We start from the raw sequence: 23493 nt of genomic DNA on the forward strand, positions 1-23493 counted from the left end.
TTGGACATGAGCTAGGACCTTAAGACATTGCATCAAAGGAGGTTTAGCAGCTGCGTTGCACGGGAGAATGAGAAAAGTGTTCATGTGTAGTAAAAACCTGAGAAATCCGTCCGTTTTCGTCATTTGTTATCGAATCGACTTAAAGCCAGATCGTCACATTGGCCGCTCTTCTCTCTGAAACGGTAACATTTATCGCCTACAAAGCTATGTCGCGTGCTCCGGTATACCGAGACACTAACAGCACCATAGTAGAACACAGAAGAAGCTTCTAAGTTGTAGTAATTGCCAGTAAGAAGTAGTGCAATAACGTTTTAGATATCGATTATTGACTTTTTAGCTAGCTTTGGGGCCTTGGACATGAGCTAGGGCCTTACGATTTTGCATCAAAGGAGGACTAGCAGCTGCGTTGCACGGGATAATGTGAAAAGTGTTCATATGTAGTAAAAACCTGAGAAATCCTTCAGTTTTCGTCATTTCTTATCAAATCGACTTAAAGCCAGATCGTCACATTGGTCTCTCTTCTCTCTGAAACTGTTACAATTATCATCTGCAAAGCTATGTCGCGTGCTGCGGTATGCGGAGACACTAACAGCACCATAGTAGAACACAGATAAAACTTCTAAGTTGATGTAATTGCCAGTAAGAAGTAGTACAATAACGTTTTAGATATCGATTATTGACTTTTTAGCTGGCTTTGTTGTCTTGGACATGAGCTAGGGCCTTAAGACATTGCATCAAAGGAGGACTAGCAGCTGCGTTGCACGGGAGAATGTGAAAAGTGTTCATATGTAGTAAAAACCTGAGAAATCCGTCAGTTTTCGTCATTTCTTATCAAATCGACTTCAAGGCAGAACGTCACATTGGCCGCTCTTCTCTCTGAAACGGTTACATTTATCGTCTGCAAAGCTATGTCGCGTGCTGCGGTATGCGGAGACACTAACAGTACCATAGTAGAACACAGATGAAACTTCTAAGTTGATGTGATAGCCAGTAAGAAGTAGTACAATAACTTTTTATATATCGATTATTGACTTTTTATTTAGCTTTGGGGCCTTGGACATGACCTAGGACCTTAAGATATTGCATCAAAAAAGGACTAGCAGCTGCGTTGCACGGGAGAAAGTGAAAAGTGTTCATATGTCATAAAAACCTGAGAAATCCGTCCGTTTTCGTCATTTCTCATCATATCGACTTAAAGCCAGATCGTCTCATAGGTCACTCTTCTCTCTGAAACGGTTACATTTATCGTCTGTAAAGCTACGTCACATGCTGCGGTATGCGGAGACACTAACAGCACCATAGTAGAAAACAGATGAAACTTCTAAGTTGATGTAATTGCCAGTAAGAAGTAGTACAATAACGTTATAGATACCGATTATTGACTTTTTAGCTGGCTTTGGGGTATTGGACATGATCTAGGACCTTAAGATTTTGCATCAAAAGAGAACTAGCAGCTGCGTTGCACGGGAGAATGTGAAAAGTGTTCATATGTAGTAAAAACCTGAGAAATCCGTCAGTTTTCGTCATTTCTTATCAAATCGACTTCAAGGCAGAACGTCACATTTGCCGCTCTTCTCTCTGAAACGGTTACATTTATCGTCTGCAAAGCTATGTCGCGTGCTGCGGTATGCGGAGACACTAACAGTACCATAGTAGAACACAGATGAAACTTATAAGTTGATGTGATAGCCAGTAAAAAGTAGTACAATAACGTTTTATATATCGATTATTGACTTTTTATTTGGCTTTGGGGCCTTGGATATGACCTAGGACATTAAGATATTGCATCAAACAACGACTAGCAGCTGCGTTGCACGGGAGAATGTGAAAAGTGTTCATATGTAGTAAAAACCTGAGACATCCGTCCGTTTTCGTCATTTTTCTTATCAAGTCGACTTAAAGCCAGATCGTCACATTGGTCGCTCTTCTCTCTGAAACGGTTACATTTATCGTCTGCAAAGCTATGTCGCGTGCTGCGGTATGCGGAGACACTAACAGCACCATAGCAGAAAACAGATGAAACTTCTATGTTGATGTAATAGCCAGTAAGAAGTAGTACAATAACGTTATAGATACTGATTATTGACTTTTTAGCTGGCTGTGGGGTCTTGGACATGAGCTCGGACCTTAAGAATTTGCATCAAAAGTGAACTAGCAGCTGCGTTGCAGGGGAGAATGTGAAAAGTGTTCATATGTAGTAAAAACCTGAGAAATCCGTCCGTTTTCGTCATTTCTTATCAAATCGACTTAAAGCCAGATCGTCACATTGGTCGCTCTTCTCTCTGAAACGGTTACATTTATCGTCTGCAAAGCTATGTCGCGTGCTGCGGTATGCGGAGACACTAACAACACCATAGTAGAAGACAGATGAAACTTCTAAGTTGATGTAATAGCCAGTAAGAAGTAGTACAACAAAGTTTTAGATATCGATTATTGACTTTTTAGCTGGCTTTGGGGTCTTGGACATGAGCTAGGACCTTAAGACATTGCCTCAAAGAAGACTAGCAGCTGCGTTGCACGGGAGAATGTGAAAAGTGTTCATGTGTAGTAAAAACCTGAGAAATCCGTCCGTTTTCGTCATTTCTTATCAAATCGACTTAAAGCCAGATCGTAACATTGGTCGCTCTTCTCTCTGAAACGGTTACATTTGTTACATTTATCGTCTGCAAAGCTATGTTGCGTGCTGCGGTATGCGGAGAGACAAACAGCACCATAGTAGAACACTGATGAAACTTCTAAGTTGATGTAATAGCCAGTAAGAAGTAGTACAATAACGTTTTAGATTTCGATTATTGACTTTTTAGCTGGCTTTGGGGCCTTGGACTTGAGCTAGTACCGTAAGATTTTGCATCAATGGAGAACTAGCAGCTGCGTTGCACGGGAGAATGTGAAAAGTGTTCATATGTAGTAAAAACATGAGAAATCTGTCCGTTTTCGTCATTTCTTATCAAATCGACTTAAAGCCAGATCGTCACATTGGTCGCTCTTCTCTCTGAAACGGTTACATTTATCGTCTGCAAAGCTATGTCGCGTGCTGCGGTATGCGGAGACACTAACAGCACCATAGTAGAAGACTGATGAAACTTCTAAGTTGATGTAATAGCCAGTAAGAAGTAGTACAATAAAGTTTTAGATATCGATTATTGACTTTTTAGCTGGCTTTGGGGTCTTGGACATGAGCTAGGACCTTAAGACATTGCCTCAAAGAAGACTAGCAGCTGCGTTGCACGGGAGAATGTGAAAAGTGTTCATGTGTAGTAAAAACCTGAGAAATCCGTCCGTTTTCGTCATTTCTTATCAAATCGACTTAAAGCCAGATCGTAACATTGGTCGCTCTTCTCTCTGAAACGGTTACATTTGTTACATTTATCGTCTGCAAAGCAATGTTGCGTGCTGCGGTATGCGGAGAGACAAACAGCACCATAGTAGAACACTGATGAAACTTCTAAGTTGATGTAATAGCCAGTAAGAAGTAGTACAATAACGTTTTAGATTTCGATTATTGACTTTTTAGCTGGCTTTGGGGCCTTGGACTTGAGCTAGTACCGTAAGATTTTGCATCAATGGAGAACTAGCAGCTGCGTTGCACGGGAGAATGTGAAAAGTGTTCATATGTAGTAAAAACATGAGAAATCTGTCCGTTTTCGTCATTTCTTATCAAATCGACTTAAAGCCAGATCGTCACATTGGTCGCTCTTCTCTCTGAAACGGTTACATTTATCGTCTGCAAAGCTATGTTGCGTGCTGCGGCATGCGGAGACACTAACAGCACCATAGTAGAACACTGATGAAACTTCTAAGTTGATGTAATAGCCAGTAAGAAGTAGTACAATAACGTTTTAGATATCGATTATTGACTTTTTAGCTAGCTTTGGGGTCTTGGACATGAGCTAGGACCTTAAGACATTGCATCAAAGGAGATTTAGCAGCTGCGTTGCACGGGAGAATGTGAAAACTGTTCATGTGTAGTAAAAACCTGAGAAATCCGTCCGTTTTCGTCATTTCTTATCAAATCGACTTAAAGCCAGAACGCCACATTGGCAGCTCTTCTCTCTGAAACGGTAACATTTATCGCCTACAAAGCTATGTCGCGTGCTCCGGTATACCGAGACACTAACAGCACCATAGTAGAACACAGAAGAAGCTTCTAAGTTGTAGTAATTGCCAGTAAGAAGTAGTGCAATAACGTTTTAGATATCGATTATTGACTTTTTAGCTAGCTTTGGGGCCTTGGACATGAGCTAGGGCCTTAAGATTTTGCATCAAAGGAGGACTAGCAGCTGCGTTGCACGGGAGAATGTGAAAAGTGTTCATATGTAGTAAAAACCTGAGAAATCCTTCAGTTTTCGTCATTTCTAATCAAATCGACTTAAAGCCAGATCGTCACATTGGTCTCTCTTCTCTCTGAAACTGTTACAATTATCATCTGCAAAGCTATGTCGCGTGCTGCGGTATGCGGAGACACTAACAGCACCATAGTAGAACACAGATAAAACTTCTAAGTTGATGTAATTGCCAGTAAGAAGTAGTACAATAACGTTTTAGATATCGATTATTGACTTTTTAGCTGGCTTTGTTGTCTTGGACATGAGCTAGGGCCTTAAGACATTGCATCAAAGGAGGACTAGCAGCTGCGTTGCACGGGAGAATGTGAAAAGTGTTCATATGTAGTAAAAACCTGAGAAATCCGTCAGTTTTCGTCATTTCTTATTAAATCGACTTCAAGGCAGAACGTCACATTGGCCGCTCTTCTCTCTGAAACGGTTACATTTATCGTCTGCAAAGCTATGTCGCGTGCTGCGGTATGCGGAGACACTAACAGTACCATAGTAGAACACAGATGAAACTTCTAAGTTGATGTGATAGCCAGTAAGAAGTAGTACAATAACGTTTTATATATCGATTATTGACTTTTTATTTGGCTTTGGGGCCTTGGACATGACCTAGGACCTTAAGATATTGCATCAAAAAAGGACTAGCAGCTGCGTTGCACGGGAGAAAGTGAAAAGTGTTCATATGTCGTAAAAACCTGAGAAATCCGTCCGTTTTCGTCATTTCTCATCATATCGACTTAAAGCCAGATCGTCTCATAGGTCACTCTTCTCTCTGAAACGGTTACATTTATCGTCTGTAAAGCTATGTCACATGCTGCGGTATGCGGAGACACTAACAGCACCATAGTAGAAAACAGATGAAACTTCTAAGTTGATGTAATTGCCAGTAAGAAGTAGTACAATAACGTTATAGATACCGATTATTGACTTTTTAGCTGGCTTTGGGGTATTGGACATGATCTAGGACCTTAAGATTTTGCATCAAAAGAGAACTAGCAGCTGCGTTGCACGGGAGAATGTGAAAAGTGTTCATATGTAGTAAAAACCTGAGAAATCCGTCAGTTTTCGTCATTTCTTATCAAATCGACTTCAAGGCAGAACGTCACATTGGCCGCTCTTCTCTTATAAACGGTTGCATTTATCGTCTGCAAAGCTCTGTCGCGTGCTGCGGTATACGGAGACACTAAAAGCAGCATTGCAGAGCACAGATGAAACCTCTAAGTTGATGTAATAGCCAGTAATAAGTAGTACAATTCAAGTTTTAGTTATCGATTACTGACTTTTTACCATTCTTTGGTGCTTCGACATGAGCTAGGAAATTAAGATTTTGCATAAAGGGAAGTCTAGTGGAAGCGTTGCAGGGGAGAATGTGAAAAGTGTTCATATGTAGTAAAAATTTGAGAAATTCGTCCGTTTTCGTCATTTGTTATAGAATCGACTTAAAGCCAGATCGTCACATTGGCCGCTCTTCCCTCTGAAACGAATACATTTATCGTCTGCAAAGCTATGTCGCCTGCTACGTTATCCGGAGACACTAAAAGTACCATAGTAGAACACAGATGAAGCTTATAAGTTGATGTAATAGCCAGTAAGAAGTAGTACAATTCAAGTTTTTGTTACCGATTATTGACTTTTTACCCTTCTTTGGTGCTTGGACATGAGCTAGGACCTCAAGATTTTGCATGAAGGGAAGTCTAGTGGCCGCGTTACAGGGGAGAATGTGAAAAGTGTTCATATGTAGCAAAAAACTGAGAAATTCGTCCGTTTTCGTCATTTGTTATAGAATCGACTTAAAGCCATATCGTCAAATTAGCCGCACTTCTCTCATAAACGGTTACATTTATCGCCTGCAAAGCTATGTCGCGTGCTGCGGTATACGGAGACACTAAAAGCACCATAGTAGAACACAGATAAAGGTTCTAAGTTGATGTAATAGCCAGTAAGAAGTAGTACAATTCAAGATTTAGTTATCGATTATTGACTTTTTAGCCGGCTCTGTTGCCTTTCACATGAGTTAGGACTATACGATTTTGCATGAAAGGAGGACTAGCAGACGCGCTGCACGGGCGAATGTGAATTGTGTCATATGTAGTAAAAACCTGAGAAATCCGTCCGTTTTCGTCATTTGTTATCGAATCGACTTAAATCCAGATCGACACATTGGCCGCTCTTCTCTCTGAAACGGTTACATTTATCGTCTGCAAAGCAATGTCTCGTGTTTCGGTATCCGGAGATACTAATAGCACCATAGTAGAACACAGATGAAACTTATAATTAGATGTTATAGCCAGTAAGAAGTAGTACAATTCAATTTTTAGTTATCGATTATTGACTTTTTAGCAGGCCTTGGTGCCTTGGACATTTGCTAGGACCTTTGGATTTTGCATGAAAGGAGGACTAGCAGCCGCGGTCCTCGGGCGAAAAAGTGTTCATATGTAGTAAGAAACTGAGAAATCCGTCCGTTTTCGTCATTTGTTATCGAATCGACTTAACACCAGATCGTCTTTTGGCCGCTCTTCTCTCTGAAACGGCTACATTTATCGTCTGCAAAGATATGTCGCGTGCTGTGGTATGCAGCGACACTAAAAGCACCATAGAAGAATACAGATCAAACTTCTAAGTTTATGTAATAGCCAGTAAGAAGTAGTAGAATTGAAGTTTTAGCTATCGATTATTGACTTTTTACCCTTCATTGGCGCTTGGACATGAGTTAGGGCCTTAAGATATTTCATGAAGGGAAGGCTGGTGGCCACGATGCACGGGAGAATGTGAAAAGTGTTCATATGTAGTAAAAATCTGAGAAATTCGTCCGTTTTCGTCATTTGTTATCGAATCGACTGAAATCCAGATCGACACATTTGCCGCTCTTCTCTCTGGAACGATTACATTTATCGTCTGCAAAGCTATGTCGCGTGCTGCGGTATGCGGAGACACTAAAACCATAATAGTAGTACACAGATGAAGCCTCTAAGTTGATGTCATAGCCAGTAAGAAGTAGTACATTTCGAGTTTTCGTTATCGATTATTACTTTTTAGCCGGCTTTGGTGCAATTGACATGAGCTAGGACCTTAAGATTTAGTATGAAAGGAGGACTAGCAGCCGCGTTGCACGAGCGAATGTGAAAAGTGTTCATATGTAGTAAAAACCTGAGAAATCCGTCCGGTTTCGTTATTAGTTATCGAATCGACTTAAAGCCAGATCGATACATTGGGGGCTTTTCTCTCTGAAACGGTTACATTTATCGTCTGCAAAGCAATGTCTCGTGTTTCGGTATCCGGAGATACTAATAGCACCATAGTAGAACAATGATGAAACTTATAAGTTGATGTAATAGCCAGTAAGAAGTAGTACAATTCAAGTTTTAGTTATTGATTATTGACTTTTTTGCCGGCTTTGGTGCCTTGGACATGAGCTAGGACCTTAAGATTTTTCATGAAAGTAAGATTAGCAGTCACGTTGCATGGGAGAATGTGAAAGGCGTTCATATGTAATAAAAACCTGAGAAAGTCGTATCGACTTAAGTCCAGATCGCCACATTGGACGCTCTTCTCTCGGAAACGGTTACATTTATAGTCTGCAAAGCTATGTCGCCTGCTGTGGTATCCGGAGACACTAAAAGCACCATAGTAGAACACAGGTGAAGCTTCAAAGTTGATGTAATACCCAGTACGAAGTAGTACAATTCAAGTTTTAGGTATCGATTATTGTCTTTTTACCCTTCGTTGGTGCCTTGGACATCAGCTAGCAACTTAAGATTTTGCATGAAAGGAGGACTAGAAGCCGCGTAGCACGGTAGAATGTGAATAGTGTTCATATGTAGTAAGAATCTGAGAAATCCGTCCGTTTTCGTCATTTGTTATTGATTCGACTTAAATCCAGATCGACACATTGGCCGCTCTTCTCTCTGAAAGGATTACATTTATCGTCTGCAAAGCTATGTCGCGTGCTACGTTATCCGGAGACACTAAAAGCATCAGAGTAAAACACAGATGAACCTTCTAAGTTGATGTAATAGCCAGTAAGAAGTAGTACTATTCAAGTTTTTGTTATCGATTATTGACTTTTTACCATTCATTGGTGCTTCGACATGAGCTAGGAAGTTAAGATTTTGCATGAAGGGAAGTCTAGTGGCCGCGTTACAGGGGGGAATGTGAAAAGTGTTCATATGTAGCAAAAAACTGAAAAATTTGTCCGTTTTCGTCTTTTGTTATCGTATCGAATTAAAGCCATATCGTCAAATTAGCCGCACTTCTCTCATAAACGGTTACATTTATCGTCAGCAAAGCTATGTCGCGTGCTGCGGTATACGGAGACACTAAAAGCACCATAGTAGAACACAGATAAAGCTTCTAAGTTGATGTAATAGCCAGTAGGAAGTAGTACAATTCAAGATTTAGTTATCGATTATTGACATTTTAGCCGGCTTTGGTGCCTTTCACATGAGCTAGGACATTAAGATTTTGCATGAAAGGAAGACTAGCAGCCACGTTGCAAGGGACAATGTGAAAAGTGTTCATATGTAGTAAAAACCTGAGAAATCCGTCCGTTTTCGTCATTTGTTATCGAATCGACTTAAATCCAGATCGTCACATAGGCCGGTCTTCTCTCTGAAACGGTTACATTTATCGTCTGCAAAGATATGTCTCGTGTTGCGGAATGCGGAGACACTAAATGCACCATAGTAGAACACAGATGAAGCTTCTACGTTGATGTAATAGCCAGTAAGAAGTCATACAATTCAAGTTTTAGTTGTCGATTACTGACTTTTTAGCCGGCTTTGGTGCCTTGGACATGAGCTACGACTCTACGATTTTGCATGAAAGGAGGACTAGCAGCCGCGTTGCACGGGAGAATGTGAAAAGTGTTCATATGTAGTAAAACCTGACAAATCCGTCCGTGTTCGTCAATTGTTATCGAATCGACTTAAAGCCAGATCGTCACAGTGGCCGCTCTTCCCTCTGAAACGGTTACATTTACCCACTGCAAACCTATGTCGCTGGGTGCGGTATGCGGAGACACTAAAAGCACCGTAGAACACAGAAGAAACTTCTAAGTTGATGTAATACCCAGTAAGAAGTAGTACAATTCAAGTTTTAGTTTTCGGTTATTGACTTTTTAGCCGGCTTTGGTGCCTTGGACATGAGCTAGGTCCTTAAGATTTTGCATGAAAGGAAAACTAGCAGCCGCGTTACTGGAGTGAATGTGAAAAGTGTTCATATGTAGTGAAAACCTGAGAAATCGGTATGTTTTCGTCAATTGTTGCCGAACCGATTTAAAGCCAGATCGTCACATTGGCCGCTCTTCTGACTGAAACGGTTACATTTATCGTCTGCAAAGCTATGTCGCGTGCTGCGGTATGTGGAGACACTAAAAGCACAATAGTAGAACACAGATGAAGCTTCTAAGTTGATGTAATAGCCAGTAAGAATTAGTACAATTCAAGTTTTAGGTATCGATTATTGACTTTTTACCCTTCTTTGGTGCCTAGACATGAGCTGGGAACTTAAGATTTTGCATGAAAGGAGGACTAGCAGCCGCGTTGCACGGAGAATGTGAAAAGTGTTCATATGTGGTATAAAGCTGAGAAATCCGTCCGTATTCGTCATTTGTTATCGAATCGACTTAAAGCCAGATCGTCACATTGGCCGCTCTTCTCCCTGAAACGGTTGTACTTATCGTCTGCAATGCTACGTCGCGTGCTGCGGTATGCGGAGACACTAAAAGCACCATAGTAGAACACAGATGAAGCTTCTAAGTTGATGTAATAGCCAGGAAGATGTAGTAGAATTCAAGTTTTAGTTATCGATTATTGAATTTTTAACTAGCTTTGGTGCCTTGGACACGAGCTAGGACCTTAACATTTTGCATGAAAGGAGGACTAGCAGCCGAGTTGCACGGGAGAATGTGAAAAGTGTTCATTTGTAGTAAAAACCTGAGAAATCCGTCCCTTTAGTAGAACACAGATGAAGCTTGTAAGTTGTTGTAATAGCCAGTAAGAAGTAGTAAAATTCAAGTTTTAGGTATCGATTATTGAATTTGTACCCTTCTTAGGTGCCTTGGACATGAGCTAGGAACTTAAGATTTTGCATGAAAGTAGGACTAGCAGCCGCGATGCGCGGGAGAATGTGAAAAGTGTTCATTTGTAATAAAAAACTGAGAAATCCGTCCGTTTTCGTCATTTGTTATCAAATCGACTTAAAGCCAGATCGTCACATTGGCCGCTCTTCTCTCTGAAACGGTTGTACTTATAGTGTGCAAAGCTATGTCGCGTGCTGCGTAAACACTAAAAGCACCATAGTAGAATACAGATGAAGCATCAAAGTTGATGTAATAGCCAGTAAGAAGTAGTACAATTCAAGTTTTAGGTATCGATTATTGACGTTTTAGCTGGCATTGGTGCCTTGGACATGAGCTAGGACCTTAAGATTCTGCATGAAAGGAGGACTAGCAGCCGAGTTGCACGGGAGAATGTGAAAAGTGTTCATATGTAGTAAAAACCTGACAAAATCCGAACGTTTTCGTCATTTGTTATCGAATCGACCTAATGCCAGGTCGTCACATTGGCCGCAGTTCTGTCTGGAACGGTTACATTTATCGTGTGCAGAGGTATGTCGCGTGCTGCGGTATGCAGAGCCACTAAAAGCACCATAGTAGAACATAGATGAAGCTTCTAAGTTGATGTAATAGCCAGTAAGAAGTAGTACAATTCAAATTTTAGGAATCGATTATTGACTTTTTACCTTTCTTTGGTGCCTTGGACATGAGCTAGGACCTTAAGATTTTGGATTAAACTAGGACTAGCAGCCGCGATGCGCGGGAGACTGTGAAAAGTGTTCATATGTAGTAAAAACCTGAGAAATACGTCCGTTTTCGTCATTTGTTATCGAATCGACGTAAAGCCAGATCGTCACATTGGCCGCTCTTCTATCTGAAACTGTTACATTTATCGTCTGCAAAGCTATGTCGCATGCTGCGGTATGCGTAGACACTAAAAGTACCATAGTGGATCACAGATGAAGCATCTAAGTTGATGTAAAAGCCAGTAAGAAGTAGTACAATTCAAGTTTTAGTTATCGATTAATGACTTTTTAACTGCCTCTGGTGCCGTTGACATGAGCTAGGACCGTAACATTTTGCATGAAAGGAGGACTAGTAGTCGAGTTGTATGGGACAATGTGAAAAGTGTTCATATGTAGTAAAAACCTGAGAAATCCGTCCGTTTTCGTCATTTGTTATCGAATCGACTTGAAGCAAGATCGTCACATTGGCCGCCCTTCTGTCTGAAACGGTTACATTCTTCGTCCTCAAAGCTATGTCGCATGCTGCGGTATGCGGAGACACGAAAAGCCCCATAGTGGATCACAGATGAAGCATCTAAGTTGATGTAATAGCCAGTAAGAAGTAGTACAATTCACGTTTTAGGTATCGATTAATGACTTTTTAGCTGGCTTCGGTGCCTTGGACATGAGTTAGGACCTTAAGACTCTGCATGTAAGGAGGAGTAGCAGCCGAGTTGCACGGGAGAATGTGAAAAGTGTTCATATGTAGTAAAAACCTGAAAAATCCGTTAGTTTTCGTCCTTTGTTATCGAATCGACTTAAAGCAGGTAGTCACATTGGCCGCTCTTCTGTCTGAAACGGTTACATTTATATTCTGCAAAGCTATGTCGCATGCTGCGGTATGCGGAGACACTAAAAGCACCATAGTGGATCACAGATGAATCATCTAAGTTGATGTAACAGCCAGTAAGATGTAGTACAATTCAAGTTTTAGGTATCGATTATTGACTTTTTAGCTGGCTTTGGTGCCTTGGACATGACCTAGGACCTTAAGATTCTGCATGAAACGAGGACTAGCAGCCGAATTGCACGGCAGAATGTGAAAAGTGTTCATATGTGGTAAAAACCTGAGAAATCCGTCCGTTTTCGTCATTTGTTATCAAATCGACTTAAAGCCAGATCGTCACATTGGCCGCTCTTCTCTCTGAAACGGTTGTACTGATCGTCTGCAAAGCTATGTCGCGTGCTGCGGTATGCGGAGACACTAAAAGCACCATTGTAGAACACAGATGAAGCTTCTAAATTGATGTAATAGCCAGTAATAAGTAGTACAATTCAAGTTTTAGTTATCCATTATTGACTTTTTAACTGGCTTTGGTGCCTTGGACATGAGCTAGGACCTTAACAATTTGCACGAAAGGAGGACTAGCAGCCGAGTTGAAAGGGAGAATGTGAAAAGTGTTCATATGTAGTAAAGACCTGTGAAATCCGTTACTTTTCGTCATTTGTTATCGAATCGACTTAAAGCCAGATCGTCACATTGGCCGCCCTTCTGTCTGAAACGGTTACATTTATCGTCTGCAAAGCTATGTCGCGTGCTGCGGTATGTGGAGACACTAAAAGCACAATAGTAGAACACAGATGAAGCTTCTAAGTTGATGTAATAGCCAGAGAGAAGTATTACAATTCAAGTTTTAGGTTTCGATTATTGACTTTTTACCCTTCTTTGGTGCTTTGGACATGAGCTAGGAACTTAAGATTTTGCATGAAAGGAGGACTAGCAGCCGCGATGCGATGGAGACTGTGAAAAGTGTTCATATGTAGTAAAAACCTGAGAAATACGTCCGTTTTCGTCATTTGTTATCGAATCGACTTAAAGTCAGATCGTCACATTGGCCGCTCTTCTGTCTGAAACGGTTACATTTATCGTCTGCAAAGCTATGTCGCATGCTGCGGTATGCGGAGACACTAAAAGCACCATAGTGGATCACAGATGAAGCATCTACGTTGATGTAATAGTCAGTAAGAAGTAGTACAATTCAAGTTTTAGGTATCGATTATTGACTTTTTACCCTTCTTTGGTGCCTTGGACGTGAGCTAGGTACTTAAGATTTTGCATGAAAGGAGGACTAGTAGCCGCGATGCGCGGGAGAATGTGAAAAGTGTTCATATGTGGTATAAAGCTGAGAAATCCGTCCGTATTCGTCATTTGTTATCGAATCGACTTAAAGCCAGATCGTCACATTGGCCGCTCTTCTCCCTGAAACGGTTGTACTTATCGTCTGCAATGCTACGTCGCGTGCTGCGGTATGTGGAGACACTAAAAGCACCATAGTAGAACACAGATGAAGCTTCTAAGTTGATGTAATAGCCAGTAAGATGTAGTAGAATTCAAGTTTTAGTTATCGATTATTGAATTTTTAACTAGCTTTGGTGCCTTGGACATGAGCTAGGACCTTAACATTTTGCATGAAAGGAGGACTAGCAGCCGAGTTGCACGGGAGAATGTGAGAAGTGTTCATTTGTAGTAAAAACCTGAGAAATCCGTCCCTTTAGTAGAACACAGATGAAGCTTGTAAGTTGTTGTAATAGCCAGTAAGAAGTAGTAAAATTCAAGTTTTAGGTATCGATTATTGAATTTGTACCCTTCTTTGGTGCCTTGGACATGAGCTAGGAACTTAAGATTTTGCATGAAAGTAGGACTAGCAGCCGCGATGCGCGGGAGAATGTGAAAAGTGTTCATTTGTAATAAAAAACTGAGAAATCCGTCCGTTTTCGTCATTTGTTATCAAATCGACTTAAAGCCAGATCGTCACATTGGCCGCTCTTCTCTCTGAAACGGTTGTACTTATCGTGTGCAAAGCTATGTCGCGTGCTGCGTAAACACTAAAAGCACCATAGTAGAATACAGATGAAGCATCAAAGTTGATGTAATAGCCAGTAAGAAGTAGTACAATTCAAGTTTTAGGTATCGATTATTGACGTTTTAGCTGGCATTGGTGCCTGGGACATGAGCTAGGACCTTAAGATTCTGCATGAAAGGAGGACTAGCAGCCGAGTTGCACGGGAGAATGTGAAAAGTGTTCATATGTAGTAAAAACCTGACAAAATCCGAACGTTTTCGTCATTTGTTATCGAATCGACCTAATGCCAGGTCGTCACATTGGCCGCAGTTCTGTCTGGAACGGTTACATTTATCGTGTGCAGAGGTATGTCGCGTGCTGCGGTATGCAGAGCCACTAAAAGCACCATAGTAGAACATGGATGAAGCTTCTAAGTTGATGTAATAGCCAGTAAGAAGAAGTACAATTCAAATTTTAGGAATCGATTATTGACTTTTTACCTTTCTTTGGTGCCTTGGACATGAGCTAGGACCTTAAGATTTTGGATTAAACTAGGACTAGCAGCCGCGATGCGCGGGAGACTGTGAAAAGTGTTCATATGTAGTAAAAACCTGAGAAATACGTCCGTTTTCGTCATTTGTTATCGAATCGACGTAAAGCCAGATCGCCACATTGGCCGCTCTTCTATCTGAAACTGTTACATTTATCGTCTGCAAAGCTATGTCGCATGCTGCGGTATGCGTAGACACTAAAAGTACCATAGTGGATCACAGATGAAGCATCTAAGTTGATGAAAAAGCCAGTAAGAAGTAGACAATTCAAGTTTTAGGTTTCAAATATTGTCTTTTTAGCTGGCTTTGGTGCCTTGGACATTAGCTAGGACCTTAAGATTTTGGATTAAACTAGGACTAGTAGCCGAGATGCGCGGGAGAATGTGTAAAGTGTTCGTATGTAGTAAAACCTGAGAAATCCGTCCGTATTCGTCATTTGTTATTGAATCGACTTAAAGCCAAATCGTCACATCGGCCGCTCTTCTCTCTGAAACGGATGTACTTATTGTCTGCAAAGCTATGTCGCGTGCTGCGGTATGCGGAGACACTAAAAGCACCATAGTAGAACACAGATGAAGCTTCTAAGTTGGTGTAATAGCCAGTAAGAAGTAGTACAATTCAAGTTTTAGTTATCGATTAATGACTTTTTAACTGCCTCTGGTGCCGTTGACATGAGCTAGGACCGTAACATTTTGCATGAAAGGAGGACTAGTAGTCGAGTTGTATGGGACAATGTGAAAAGTGTTCATATGTAGTAAAAACCTGAGAAATCCGTCCGTTTTCGTCATTTGTTATCGAATCGACTTGAAGCAAGATCGTCACATTGGCCGCTCTTCTGTCTGAAACGGTTACATTCTTCGTCCTCAAAGCTATGTCGCATGCTGCGGTATGCGGAGACACGAAAAGCGCCATAGTGGATCACAGATGAAGCATCTAAGTTGATGTAATAGCCAGTAAGAAGTAGTACAATTCAAGTTTTAGGTATCGATTAATGACTTTTAGCTGGCTTTGGTGCCTTGGACATGAGTTAGGACCTTAAGACTCTGCATGTAAGGAGGAGTAGCAGCCGAGTTGCACGGGAGAATGTGAAAAGTGTTCATATGTAGTAAAAACCTGAAAGATCCGTTAGTTTTCGTCCTTTGTTATCGAATCGACTTAATGCAGGTAGTCACATTGGCCGCTCTTCTGTCTGAAACGGTTACATTTATATTCTGCAAAGCTATGTCGCATGCAGCGGTATGCGGAGACACTAAAAGCACCATAGTGGATCACAGATGAATCATCTAAGTTGATGTAACAGCCAGTAAGATGTAGTACAATTCAAGTTTTAGGTATCGATTATTGACTTTTTAGCTGGCTTTGGTGCCTTGGACATGACCTAGGACCTTAAGATTCTGCATGAAACGAGGACTAGCAGCCGAATTGCACGGCAGAATGTGAAAAGTGTTCATATGTGGTAAAAACCTGAGAAATCCGTCCGTTTTCGTCATTTGTTATCAAATCGACTTAAAGCCAGATCGTCACATTGGCCGCTCTTCTCTCTGAAACGGTTGTACTGATCGTCTGCAAAGCTATGTCGCGTGCTGCGGTATGCGGAGACACTAAAAGCACCATTGTAGAACACAGATGAAGCTTCTAAATTGATGTAATAGCCAGTAATAAGTAGTACAATTCAAGTTTTAGTTATCGATTATTGACTTTTTAACTGGCTTTGGTGCCTTGGACATGAGCTAGGACCTTAACAATTTGCACGAAAGGAGGACTAGCAGCCGAGTTGAAAGGGAGAATGTGAAAAGTGTTCATATGTAGTAAAAACCTGTGAAATCCGTTACTTTTCGTCATTTGTTATCGAATCGACTTAAAGCCAGATCGTCACATTGGCCGCCCTTCTGTCTGAAACGGTTACATTTATCGTCTGCAAAGCTATGTCGCGTGCTGCGGTATGTGGAGACACTAAAAGCACAATAGTAGAACACAGATGAAGCTTCTAAGTTGATGTAATAGCCAGAGAGAAGTATTACAATTCAAGTTTTAGGTTTCGATTATTGACTTTTTACCCTTCTTTGGTGCTTTGGACATGAGCTAGGAACTTAAGATTTTGCATGAAAGGAGGACTAGCAGTCGCGATGCGATGGAGACTGTGAAAAGTGTTCATATGTAGTAAAAACCTGAGAAATACGTCCGTTTTCGTCATTTGTTATCGAATCGACTTAAAGTCAGATCGTCACATTGGCCGCTCATCTGTCTGAAACGGTTACATTTATCGTCTGCAAAGCTATGTCGCATGCTGCGGTATGCGGAGACACTAAAAGCACCATAGTGGATCACAGATGAAGCATCTACGTTGATGTAATAGTCAGTAAGAAGTAGTACAATTCAAGTTTTAGGTATCGATTATTGACTTTTTACCCTTCTTTGGTGCCTTGGACGTGAGCTAGGTACTTAAGATTTTGCATGAAAGGAGGACTAGTAGCCGCGATGCGCGGGAGAATGTGAAAAGTGTTCATACGTAGTAAAAACCTGAGAAATCCGTCCGTTTTCGTCATTTGTTATCGAATGGACTTAAAGCCAGATCGTCACATTGGCCGCTCTTCTGTCTGAAACGGTTACATTTATCGTCTGCAAAGCTATGTCGCATGCTGCAGTATGCGGAGACACTAAAGGCACCATAGTGGATCACAGATGAAGCATTTACGTTGATGTAATAGCCAGTAAGAAGTAGTACAATTCAAGTTTTAGGTATCGATTATTGACTTTTTAGCTGTCTTTGGTGCCTTGGACATGAGCTAGGACCTTAAGATTCTGCATGAAAGGAGGACTAGCAGCCGAGTTGCACGGGAGAATGTGAAAAGTGTTCATATGTAGTAAAAACCTGAGGAACCCGTCCATTTTCGTCATTTGTTATCGAATCGACTTAAAGCCAGCTCGTCACATTGGCCGATCTTCTCTCTGAAACGGTTGTACTTATCGTCTGCAAAGCTATGTCGCGTGCTGCGGTATACGGAGACACTAAAAGCACCATAGTAGAACACAGATGAAGCTTCCTAATTGATGTAATAGCCAGTAAGAAGTAGTACAATTGAAGTTTTAGTTAACGATTATTGACTTTTTAGCTGGCTTTGGTGCCTTGGACATGAGGTAGAACCTTAAGATTCTGCATGAAAGGAGGACTAGCAGCCGAGTTGCACGGGAGAATGTGAAAAGTGTTCATATGTAGTAAAAACGTGAGAAATCCGTTACTTTTCGTCATTTGTTATCGAATCGACTTAAAGCCAGATCGTCACATTGGCCGCCCTTCTGTCTGAAACGGTTACATTTATCGTCTGCAAATCTAAGTCGCATGGTGCGGTATGCTGAGACACTAAAAGCTCCATAGTGGATCACAGATGAAGCATCTAAGTTGATGTAATAGCCAGTAAGAAGTAGTACAATTCAAGTTTTAGGTATCGATTATTGACTTATTTGCTGGCTTTGGTGCCTTGGACATGAGCTAGGACCATAAGATTCTGCATTAAAGGAGGACTAGCAGCCGCGTTCCACGGGAGAATGTGAAAAGTGTTTATACGTAGTAGAAACCTGAGAAATCCGTCCGTTTTCGTAATTTATTATCGAATCGACTTAAAGCCAGATTGTCACATTGGCCGCTCTTCTCTCTGAAACGGTTACATTTATCGTCTGCAAAGCTATGTCGCGTGCTGCGGTATGCGGAGACACTAAAAGCACCATAGTGGATCCCAGATGAAGCATCTACGTTGATGTAATAGCCAGTAAGAAGTAGTACAATTTAAGTTTTTGGTATCGATTATTGACTTTTTACGCTTCTTTGGTGCCTTGGACATGAGTTAGGTACTTAAGATTTTGCATGAAAGGAGGACTAGTAGCCGCGATGCGCGGGAGAATGTGAAAAGTGTTCATACGTAGTAAAAACCTGAGAAATCCGTCCGTTTTCGTCATTTGTTATCGAATCGACTTAAAGCCAGATTGTCACATTGGCCGCTCTTCTGTCTGAAACGGTTACATTTTTCGTCTGCAAAGCTATGTCGCATGCTGCGGTATGCGGAGACACTAAAAGCACCATTGTGGATCACAGATGAAGCATCTACGTTGATGTAATAGCCAGTAAGAAGTAGTACAATTCAAGTTTTAAGGATCGATTATTGACTTTTTAGCTGGCTTTGGTGCCTTGGACATGAGCTGGACCTTAAGATTCTGCATGAAAGGAGGACTAGCAGCCGAGTTGCACGGGAGAATGTGAAAAGTGTTCACACGTAGTAAAAACCTGAGGAACCCGTCCATTTTCGTCATTTGTTATCGAATCGACTTAAAGCCAGATCGTCACATTGGCCGATCTTCTCTCTGAAACGGTTGTACTTATCGTCTGCAAAGCCATGTCGCGTGCTGCGGTATACGGAGACACTAAAAGCACCATAGTAGAACACAGATGAAGCTTCCTAGTTGATGTAATAGCCAGTAAGAAGTAGTACAATTCAAGTTTTAGTTATCGATTATTGACTTTTTAGCTGGCTTTGTTGACTTGGACATGAGCTAGGACCTTACGATTCTGCATGAAAGGAGGACTAGCAGCCGCGATGCGATGGAGACTGTGAAAAGTGTTCATATGTAGTAAAAACCTGAGAAATACGTCCGTTTTCGTCATTTGTTATCGAATCGACTTAAAGTCAGATCGTCACATTGGCCGCTCTTCTGTCTGAAACGGTTACATTTATCGTCTGCAAAGCTATGTCGCATGCTGCGGTATGCGGAGACACTAAAAGCACCATAGTGGATCACAGATGAAGCATCTACGTTGATGTAATAGTCAGTAAGAAGTAGTACAATTCAAGTTTTAGGTATCGATTATTGACTTTTTACCCTTCTTTGGTGCCTTGGACGTGAGCTAGGTACTTAAGATTTTGCATGAAAGGAGGACTAGCAGCCGAGTTGCACGGGAGAATGTGAAAAGTGTTCATTTGTAGTAAAAACCTGAGAAATCCGTCCCTTTAGTAGAACACAGATGAAGCTTGTAAGTTGTTGTAATAGCCAGTAAGAAGTAGTAAAATTCAAGTTTTAGGTATCGATTATTGAATTTGTACCCTTCTTTGGTGCCTTGGACATGAGCTAGGAACTTACGATTTTGCATGAAAGTAGGACTAGCAGCCGCGATGCGCGGGAGAATGTGAAAAGTGTTCATTTGTAATAAAAAACTGAGAAATCCGTCCGTTTTCGTCATTTGTTATCAAATCGACTTAAAGCCAGATCGTCACATTGGCCGCTCTTCTCTCTGAAACGGTTGTACTTATCGTGTGCAAAGCTATGTCGCGTGCTGCGTAAACACTAAAAGCACCATAGTAGAATACAGATGAAGCATCAAAGTTGATGTAATAGCCAGTAAGAAGTAGTACAATTCAAGTTTTAGGTATCGATTATTGACGTTTTAGCTGGCATTGGTGCCTTGGACATGAGCTAGGACCTTAAGATTCTGCATGAAAGGAGGACTAGCAGCCGAGTTGCACGGGAGAATGTGAAAAGTGTTCATATGTAGTAAAAACCTGACAAAATCCGAACGTTTTCGTCATTTGTTATCGAATCGACCTAATGCCAGGTCGTCACATTGGCCGCAGTTCTGTCTGGAACGGTTACATTTATCGTGTGCAGAGGTATGTCGCGTGCTGCGGTATGCAGAGCCACTAAAAGCACCATAGTAGAACATAGATGAAGCTTCTAAGTTGATGTAATAGCCAGTAAGAAGTAATACAATTCAAATTTTAGGAATCGATTATTGACTTTTTACCTTTCTTTGGTGCCTTGGACATGAGCTAGGACCTTAAGATTTTGGATTAAACTAGGACTAGCAGCCGCGATGCGAGGGAGACTGTGAAAAGTGTTCATATGTAGTAAAAACCTGAGAAATACGTCCGTTTTCGTCATTTGTTATCGAATCGACGTAAAGCCAGATCGTCACATTGGCCGCTCTTCTATCTGAAACTGTTACATTTATCGTCTGCAAAGCTATGTCGCATGCTGCGGTATGCGTAGACACTAAAAGTACCATAGTGGATCACAGATGAAGCATCTAAGTTGATGTAAAAGCCAGTAAGAAGTAGTACAATTCAAGTTTTAGGTTTCAAATATTGTCTTTTTAGCTGGCTTTGGTGCCTTGGACATTAGCTAGGACCTTAAGATTTTGGATTAAACTAGGACTAGCAGCCGAGATGCGCGGGAGAATGTGAAAAGTGTACGTATGTAGTAAAACCTGAGAAATCCGTCCGTATTCGTCATTTGTTATTGAATCGACTTAAAGCCAGATCGTCACATCGGCCGCTCTTCTCTCTGAAACGGATGTACTTATTGTCTGCAAAGCTATGTCGCGTGCTGCGGTATGCGGAGACACTAAAAGCACCATAGTAGAACACAGATGAAGCTTCTAAGTTGGTGTAATAGCCAGTAAGAAGTAGTACAATTCAAGTTTTAGTTATCGATTAATGACTTTTTAACTGCCTCTGGTGCCGTTGACATGAGCTAGGACCGTAACATTTTGCATGAAAGGAGGACTAGTAGTCGAGTTGTATGGGACAATGTGAAAAGAGTTCATATGTAGTAAAAACCTGAGAAATCCGTCCGTTTTCGTCATTTGTTATCGAATCGACTTGAAGCAAGATCGTCACATTGGCCGCTCTTCTGTCTGAAACGGTTACATTCTTCGTCCTCAAAGCTATGTCGCATGCTGCGGTATGCGGAGACACGAAAAGCGCCATAGTGGATCACAGATGAAGCATCTAAGCCAGTAAGAAGTAGTACAATTCAAGTTTTAGTTATCGATTATTGACTTTTTAACTGGCTTTGGTGCCTTGGACATGAGCTAGGACATTAACAATTTGCACGAAAGGAGGACTAGCAGCCGAGTTGAAAGGGAGAATGTGAAAAGTGTTCATATGTAGTAAAAACCTGTGAAATCCGTTACTTTTCGTCATTTGTTATCGAATCGACTTAAAGCCAGATCGTCACATTGGCCGCCCTTCTGTCTGAAACGGTTACATTTATCGTCTGCAAAGCTATGTCGCGTGCTGCGGTATGTGGAGACACTAAAAGCACAATAGTAGAACACAGATGAAGCTTCTAAGTTGATGTAATAGCCAGAGAGAAGTATTACAATTCAAGTTTTAGGTTTCGATTATTGACTTTTTAGCTGTCTTTGGTGCCTTGGACATGAGCTAGGACCTTAAGATTCTGCATGAAAGGAGGACTAGCAGCCGAGTTGCACGGGAGAATGTGAAAAGTGTTCACACGTAGTAAAAACCTGAGGAACCCGTCCATTTTCGTCATTTGTTATCGAATCGACTTAAAGCCAGATCGTCACATTGGCCGTTCTTCTCTCTGAAACGGTTGTACTTATCGTCTGCAAAGCTATGTCGCATGCTGCGGTATACGGAGACACTAAAAGCACCATAGTAGAACACAGATGAAGCTTCCTAATTGATGTAATAGCCAGTAAGAAGTAGTACAATTGAAGTTTTAGTTAACGATTATTGACTTTTTAGCTGGCTTTGGTGCCTTGGACATGAGGTAGAACCTTAAGATTCTGCATGAAAGGAGGACTAGCAGCCGAGTTGCACGGGAGAATGTGAAAAGTGTTCATATGTAGTAAAAACGTGAGAAATCCGTTACTTTTCGTCATTTGTTATCGAATCGACTTAAAGCCAGATCGTCACATTGGCCGCCCTTCTGTCTGAAACGGTTACATTTATCGTCTGCAAATCTAAGTCGCATGGTGCGGTATGCTGAGACACTAAAAGCTCCATAGTGGATCACAGATGAAGCATCTAAGTTGATGTAATAGCCAGTAAGAAGTAGTACAATTCAAGTTTTAGGTATCGATTATTGACTTATTTGCTGGCTTTGGTGCCTTGGACATGAGCTAGGACCATAAGATTCTGCATTAAAGGAGGACTAGCAGCCGCGTTCCACGGGAGAATGTGAAAAGTGTTTATACGTAGTAGAAACCTGAGAAATCCGTCCGTTTTCGTAATTTGTTATGGAATCGACTTAAAGCCAGATCGTCACATTGGCCGCGCTTCTCTCTGAAACGGTTGTACTTATCGTCTGCAAAGCTATGTCGCGTGCTGCGGTATGCGGAGACACTAAAAGCACCATAGCAGAACACAGATGAAGCTTCTAAGTTGATGTAATAGCCAGTAAGAAGTAGTACAATTCAAGTTTTTGGTATCGATTATTGACTTTTTAGCTAGCTTTGGTGCCTTGGACATGAGCTAGGACCTTAAGATTCTGCATGAAAGGAGGACTAGCAGCCGCGTTGCACGCGAGTATGTGAAAAGTGTTCATATGTAGTAAAAACCTGAGATATCCGTCCATTTTCGTCATTTGTTATCGAATCGACTTATAGCCAGATCGTCACATTGGCCCCTCTTCTCTCTGAAACGGTTGTACTTATCGTCTGCAAAGCTATGTCGCGGGCTGCGGTATGCGAAGACACTAAAATCACCATAGTGGAACACAGATGAAGCTTCTAAGTTGATGTAATAGCCCATAAGAAGTAGTACAATACAAGTTTTAGCTATCGATTATTGACTTTTTAGCTGGCTTTGGTGCCTTGGACATGAGCTATGTCCTTAAGATTCTGCACGAAAGGAGGACTAGCAGCCGAGTTGAATGGGAGAATGTGAAAAGTGTTCATATGTAGTAAAAACCTGAGAAATCCGTACGTTTTCGTCATTTGTTATCGAATCAACTGAAGCCAGATCGTCACATTGGCCGCTCTTCTCTCTGAAACGGTTGTACTTATCGTCTGTAAAGCTATGTCGCGTGCTGCAGTATGCGGAGACACTAAAAGCACCATAGTAGAACACAGATGAAGCTTCTAAGTTGATGTGATAGCCAGTGAGAAGTAGTACAATTCAAGTTTTAGGTATCGATTATTGACATTCTAGGTGGCTTTTGTTCCTTGGACATGAGCTAGGACCTTAAGAT

The sequence above is a fragment of the Schistocerca gregaria genome, unplaced genomic scaffold, assembly GCF_023897955.1.
Source record: "Schistocerca gregaria isolate iqSchGreg1 unplaced genomic scaffold, iqSchGreg1.2 ptg000179l, whole genome shotgun sequence".
Taxonomy (NCBI): Eukaryota; Metazoa; Arthropoda; class Insecta; order Orthoptera; family Acrididae; genus Schistocerca; species Schistocerca gregaria.